The sequence below is a fragment of the Mesoplodon mirus genome, assembly GCF_964341445.2.
Source record: "Mesoplodon mirus genome assembly, chromosome: 8".
Taxonomy (NCBI): domain Eukaryota; kingdom Metazoa; phylum Chordata; class Mammalia; order Artiodactyla; family Ziphiidae; genus Mesoplodon; species Mesoplodon mirus.
This window is the reverse complement of record NC_138984.1, coordinates 74,501,656-74,509,169: the sequence shown is the minus strand read 5'-3', so window position 1 is coordinate 74,509,169 and position 7,514 is coordinate 74,501,656.

The following is a 7,514-nucleotide window of genomic DNA, read 5'->3' as shown; positions in this document are numbered from 1 at the left end:
CTTTGTCTGAGAAGTAAAGGTAGACAGCTAAGGGGACTCTTTCTTTCACAGGAGGAAGGGGAAAGGATCAAGCTCAGTGGAATTCTTTTTCTCTCCAGCTATTTATCCATCGAGTTTGTATGGTGCATCTACAATGTGACAGGTTTTGTCATATACTCGCATGACAAGGAGGGCAAGACAAGATCTTTGCTTCAAGACATCAGTTGTTTTTCTGAGGAGGCAATTATAAAACAAAGTGTGATGCCTTTGTCTCAGTCTCTGTAATTTTAAGCATCTATACTAAGAAAGTAAAATTGGGGATGTGCACAGAGATTTCTGCAAGGGATGGTAATCATATATTTCTCTCTCTCTTTTATTTTCTTTTTTGTATTGATTGGAATCCACATAAACACCCCCAAACAGAGAGGGATAGTTAAATAAATTAAGATATAGCTATGAGAGTACTATGTACTCATTACAAATTGTGTTTTTGAATAATATTTAATGATGTGAAAAATATTCATGATAAGACAGTGAAAAAGCAGGCTATAAACCAAGAGATGCCTGCTTTGTTAAAGAGAAAAAGTACAAATGTAAGCTTAGGCATTATTGTATCTCCAGTGCTATCAAAGTTCAGCAAAAGGCAGGTGCTTTGTCTCTTTGTTCTTCAACACAATTAAAAACTTCCACTCTTCAAGAGACATTGTTAAGGAAATGAAGACCAGCCCCAAACTGGGAGAAAATATTGGTAGAACATATTTCTGACAAGTACTGGCATCTAGAATATACAAAGAACTCTTACTACTCAATACAAAGAGAACAACCCAATTTAAAAATGGGAAAAAGGGGCTGCCCTGGTGGCGCAGTGGTTGAGAGTCCGCCTGCCGATGCAGGGGACACGGGTTTATGCCCCGGTCCGGGAAGATCCCACATGCCGTAGAGCGGCTGGGCCCATGGGCCATGGCCACTGAGCCTGCACGTGCAGAGCCTGTGCTCTGCAACGGGAGAGACCACAACAGTGAGAGGCCTGTGTACCACACACACACAAAAAAAAAAAAGGGAAAAAGATTTAAACAGAAACTCCATACAGAGATATTGACAACGTGTAAGCACATAAAAAGTTGCTCAACATCATTAACTATTAGGGAAATGCAAATTAAAACCACAATGAGCTATGTATTAATATTAGAATGGCTCAACTAAAAAAACTGGAAAATACAACATGCTGGTGAAGATGCAGAGCAACTAGAACTCTCAAACATGGCTGATGGGAATGCAAACTGGTAAAGCCACTGTGGAAGGCTGGTATTTCGCATAAAATTAAACATACACTTACTACATGACTAACAATCTAATTCCTAGGAATTTTCCTAAGAGAAATGAAAACATATGTACACATAAAAACCTGTGTGCAAATGTTTATAACAGCTCTATTCTATAATTGCCCAGAGTTAGAAACAACCCCAAAGTCCATCAACTGTAAAACGGATAAACGGTGGTATATCCATAGAATAGAATACTACTCGGCAATAAAAAGAAATGAATAGATATTTGCAACATGGGTGAATCTCAGAAGCATTGTGCTAAATGAAAGGAGACTAAAAAAGCCACTTATACAAGTCTATTTATACGACATTCTTGAAAAGTCAAAATTACAGAACAGAAATCAGACCAGTGACTACCAAAGGAGGGGGTGAGGAGAGAGGTTTCACCATAAAGAAGCAGGAGGGGACTTTTGGGGGTTCATAGAAATGTTCTGTATCTTGATTGTAGTGGTGGTTACATTCATCATACATCATACATACATCACACGACAATGGTGAATTTTACTGTATGCAAATTATACCTCAGTAAATAAAAATATCTATTTGTTAAATAAATGAATGAGAATACTCCAAAATGTTGAGTGGTTGTCTGTAGGTGAGAGTATTACCTGCTGATTTTTACTATCTTTTCTCAGTTTTTCTGTATTGTTCTTAAAATCAGTAAAAACCAATTAAATTGTTTTGGGGGGGGGAAAGTATGCTTATAGCATTGACCAAGGTAGGTACATGCTATGGGAGCAAAGAGAAGGGATCATCCATGTCATAGGCAAATATTCTGTCAGTGGCCTTCCCTTCAGTGCCCTGGACTAGCAGCTGGGTTTCAGAGGTAACACAACCCCTTCCTTGTTTTCAGAGAATCTCACAGTCTCATGGGGGATGTAGAAGGTGAGGTGAGAAGAAGGCTAAGAGGATTGCTTTGATGATTGACAAGGGTTATAGCAGCAAGGTTCAGTAGGAATTTCTGTATCTGCTCTGACCAAAAGGGTAGCCACAAGCCACATGTGATGTGAGCACATGAAATGTGGCTGATGCAGCTGAGGAACTGAATTTTTAATTTTAATGAAAATAATTTAAATATAAATATAAATAGCTACATGTGGCTTATGGCTACTGTTTAGAATGGCTGTAGCATAAAAGCCAGACATGTGACTGCCACCCAGATCTGATTACCCTCTGCTTGTACAGGTTGCAGATGGCAAGGAGGACATCAAAGGGCAACCACCTCTTAGGAGAGTCTGTACTGAGGACAGCCCAACTGAGGGGGCTAAAACATAATGCATGCCCAAGCGAGGAAGACTGCTTCTGAGCACATACTGCTTTATTTAACCATGATGTCATATCAAATAACTTTCCTTTTCACCTCATTCATATGCAAAGCCCTCAAGAGTAGACATATGTTGTGAACCTCCATAGGGGGAGTTAGTAGGCAACATTTTCAGAGTTGTTTTCATTATGGAACCTTTGTTCGCACGGCTCTGACTAGCAACTCTTAGAGGTCGTGCTCTTGAAACGCAAGTAGGAAAACTCTGATCTAAGGGGACGGGAGTGATGGTGTTCAGGAGGTGATGGTGAAAGAGAAATAACCGAGGAAACAGGAGAATTGATTAGAATCCACAGGGCATCCTCTATTCTCCTCCCAACACTAGACATTGAACATGAGCCTCATGGAGTAATAGGTAGTAGGCTAACTTTTGTTGTTCCTTTTACCCCAACATGGAAAATATGTATAAGTTAATAACATGACTATAAATGAGGATATATAAAGAACAGCATGACCTCTAATGAGACAAACAACTGTTTTGCTGTAGAAACATCCATAGCAGAGGGGGAGAAGGAAAAATGAGGCCCCTTCTAGCACGTTCCTCCCCACTCTGCCACCATCTGCTTCCACAGGAACAGGAGGCCCAGAGTCCCAATCCTGACTCCCTTGGTGCATGTGTACCCCACGGGGTAGCCCTCTCAGGGGGTGGGGCTTCCTTGCTCTGTCTTATATTAGTCACTGAAAGCCCAGCCCTGTTTTGCACACAGTGAGGTGAGTCGGATTATTTACTTTGGGGATATACTAGAGCCTCCATTAGGATGAAAGTCTCATCCAAGGAAAGCAATATGTTATTACCCTTTAAATGGGCTTGTAAACCTCCTTTTAAGAGAAGGCATTAGTCTAGTTAACTGCAGGGAGAGAGTAGTTCATGCTAGGACCAAAGTATTCGGCATTATGCTTCGTAACGCTAAAAGCCTAGTAAAATGGCCTTTCAGGATGCTGAGGTTGCCAGAGAGCTTTCTGTCTTTTTGAAATGAAAGGACAATATGACACTAAAGACATTTATAATATTTTAAGATTATATGACACTTTTATCGTATAGTACTTTCTTCTTTTAATTTGTGTGTGGGGATCCATTATTTTATCTTCTTCAAGCACTTGCAGCTTTGTAGTCTATATCTCATGTTTGTATTTTACTTCTTTTTCTTTTAATATTAGTTACATATTGCATCTAATCCCTAGGCATGATCAGCAAGAAAGCTTTGTAACCAGGAGGCTGGTGACTTTCACGTGAGAGGGTGTTTTAGAGGGAAGCCCCCTGCAAGAGGCCCTGTCCCCTGTTTTGAAAGATGTCTCTGGGCTTCCAGTGCCTGCCTGGGCTCACCAGCTTCCTTTGTCTGTTTTTAAGAAGTAGCATGCCTTCCTCTCCCCTCTCTCTCCAAAACACTGGGCTTTTCCTCTCCTCCAGGCACATTTTTAATTCCTGGTATTTTTTTTTATTTTTTATTTTATTTTTTTGCGGTACGCGGGCCTCCCACTGCCGCGGCCCCTCCCAGACCGGGGTACGAACCCGCGCCGCCTGCATCGGCAGGCGGACTCCCAACCACTGCGCCACCAGGGAAGCCCTAATTCCTGGTATTCTTTAGCGGTAAACTTGCTCTGTTTTCTCTCTCTACTTGTCAGACCCGAAACAAAGAATCCATGAATAATTGAGATGTACGTAGGGATCTTTCTTCTGAATTGTCACACAGACACACACCTTTGCAGATGGGGGATTTCCCCAGCAAAAAAACAAGTCTTGGCTCTGTGTGCAGGATGGCATAGAGGCATAGATCTGGAGTGAGTCGACCTTGATAATGAGGTAAACAGTGAAGCGTATACTTTCTCTTGCGTTGGGCCTTGAAGTTTTAGTGGTAGGTGTTAGAGCAAAGAGGCAGATAGTCCTCATTAGAAGACAATAATAGTGACTTGTTTATAGAAGCACACTTGAGTAGATAAGTGAAAACACCTATTTCTGCAACCCCCAAACTTCCCCAACTCCAAAAAGGTAAAAATGTAGTTAGCCCATTTTATAGGTGGGGAAAGGCCATGAAAAGAGATCAAGAGGGGCAAATTAGTTGTTAAATATTATTAAATGGCAGAGAAATGATTGGAAGCTGCTACTGATCCACTGTTGGCCTAATCTTTATTATTGTTCAGGTGCGTGACATGACCATCAAGCATCTGAAAAGTCCTACTGGGAATCTGTATCACACACTGGGGTAAGCAAACAGCCCAAGAGCAGCATTACTCTCTGAGCGGCAGATGCTAGTAATAGGTTATACATCACAGGGATGAGTGGTCCTTCCATGTGTTAGAAAGTTCCAGGTACCAAAGATTCTGAAAGAAGTTCTAACTGTGGCCAGACTGGCCATGGGAAAGAGATGCCTTGTGGGGTTGCCAGCCACCAGGCTTTTGTGGGCCAGTGTTTGACTGTATCTGCTCTGCTGATGGCATCCCTCCCCTCCTGCCTAAGGCCTTCCCTGCCTTTCCTGTTAGAGGGAAAGCTAGAGCTGGAAATTCATAGACATTGCTGTAACTTTTTTCTTTAGTCTGGGTTAGTTTTAGTGCTTTGTTTTCTCTTTTGATTTCATTTAGTATTTTCCTGCTGTTTCCCCATTAAATGTGCTCTAGATGGGAAGTGGGGAATGGGGGTGACTTTATGGACAAAATGTTCACTTGGTCCTTTGGCTTAAAGGGCTGAGACGTACTTGCCTATGGGGGCCTTCTCTTCACGCCACACAGGGTAGGGAGTGGATTTCTGAGCCTGGGAATCCCTTCACGTGAAATCTGAGACCCTTCAGTCATGTGATGGCCCCCTCTGCTCTGTAAGTCTCATCCTACTGTTCAGAAAAAAACCACCCACTCAAGTAAATATTTATTGTGTGTTTCTTTATTGACAAAGTCCTGTCTTAGGTCTCCTACAAATTAGTCATCTAACTTAACATCTCCAAAGACTTTTACACTTTTACTTATTGAACAAGTAACACATCCCTATAATTCAAAACTCAAAAGATACAAAAGGGTATATAGTGAATCTCTATGCCCTTCGTCCCCTAACTCTGCCCACCCCCACCCCCACGTCTCTGAGAGCAACCAAGGTTATCAGTTTTCCTAAAGCATTTTATACATTTAGAAAAAAATATATATATATAAATATATATATATTTCTTTCTATAACACATATGGCAATAGGTACATATACTGTTTACCTAACATTTTTCACTTACAGTATATATTGAAGATATTTCCCTAATTAGACATAAAATCTCTGCTATTATTTAGTGATTTTTATAGCCTTCCACTTTTTGGATGAATCAGAATTTATTTAACTGGTACCTTTCTGAAGAAGATTTAAGTTGCTTCTAACCATTATTATTCCAAATAATGTTACAGTGAATAATCTTGTACAAATGCAACTTTGCCTGTGTATGCCAGTTTATCTGTAAGATAAATTCCTGGAAGTAGCTTCTGTATCAAAAGGTACATGCATTTGTAATATTGATATTGCCAAATTGCCTTCCATAAAAGTTGGAGGGCAATTCCCACCAGAAACATGAATTCCTTTTCTCCCACGGTCTTGCCAATAGGCCCACTTTTTTTTTTTTTTTTTTGTGGGACGCGGGCCTCTCACTGTTGTGGCCTCTCCCGTTGCGGAGCACAGGCTCCAGACGCGCAGGCTCAGTGGCCATGGCTCAGGGGCCTAGTCGCTCCACAGCATGTGGGATCCTCCCGGACCGGAGCATGAACCTGTGTCCCCTGCATCGGCAGGCAGACTCTCAACCACTGCGCCACCAGGGAAGCCCCAATAGGCCCACTTTTGATCTCTGTCAGGTTGAGAGGTGAAATATAGTATTTGATTTTTTTTAAATCTGCATTTCTCTTAGTATGAGTGAGGTCGAACATCTTTTAATGTTTAAGATTGACTGGTATTTTCTATGTTGTGACTTGTTTATTCATAAATTATGTTGATTCTTCTATTGGTTTGTTGATATTTTGGTCATTTTTCTTATTGCTTTTTAGAAGTTTTACATGCTGTTATGAGTATAGCAAGCAACACTTTGATAATTTTCTTGTGTAAATTAGAAAATACATATAGATTATTGATGTATATGTCAAAAGTCTCCTCTAGAGAAAATTATTTTTAGTCATTAAATAAAACCTTTTTATTACTGATATTTTCAAACATATATAGAAAAAGAGAGACTAGCACAACAAATGACCATGCACCCATTACCCAGCTTCAGCAATCATCAACATACGGCCAATCTTATTTCAACTGTAACCTCCCCCCATACCCACCCTCCCACACACACACACACACACAAATTCCCCTGCCCCTTGGACTATTTAGATGTAAAAATCCCCGGTGTTATATAATTTCAACATGATGATTTCTATTATTTTAAAATATTACTCTTACGTCTCCTAAACAAAATCAGTAGTCATTCTTTAATTTCATCAGATATTTAGTCAGTGTTCAAATCTGCTTGATTGTCTCATAAATTTTTTCCTACAGATGGTTTGCTCAAACCACTACACACATTGCATTTGGTTGATGTGTGTCTGTTAAGTCCTTTTTAAATCTACAGGTTCCCCTCCCTTGACTTTTTTCTTGCACTTATTTGTTGAAGAAGCCGGGTCTGTAGTCCTGCAGAACGTGCCACATTCTGGATTTTGTTGGATTTGCATTTTGCTGTTTACCATGTTTTCCTGCAAACTGGTGTTTAGACCTAGAAGCTTGATCTGATACAGGTTTATTATTATTATTATTATTTTGGCAAGTATACTTCACAAGGGTTATCATGCACTTCCTCCTGAATCATGTCAAGAGGCACGTGAAGTCTGGTTGTCTCTCTTTGTGCGATGTTGAGGTTGGAGTCACTTTCGCTGACATTCTGCTTTTAAAG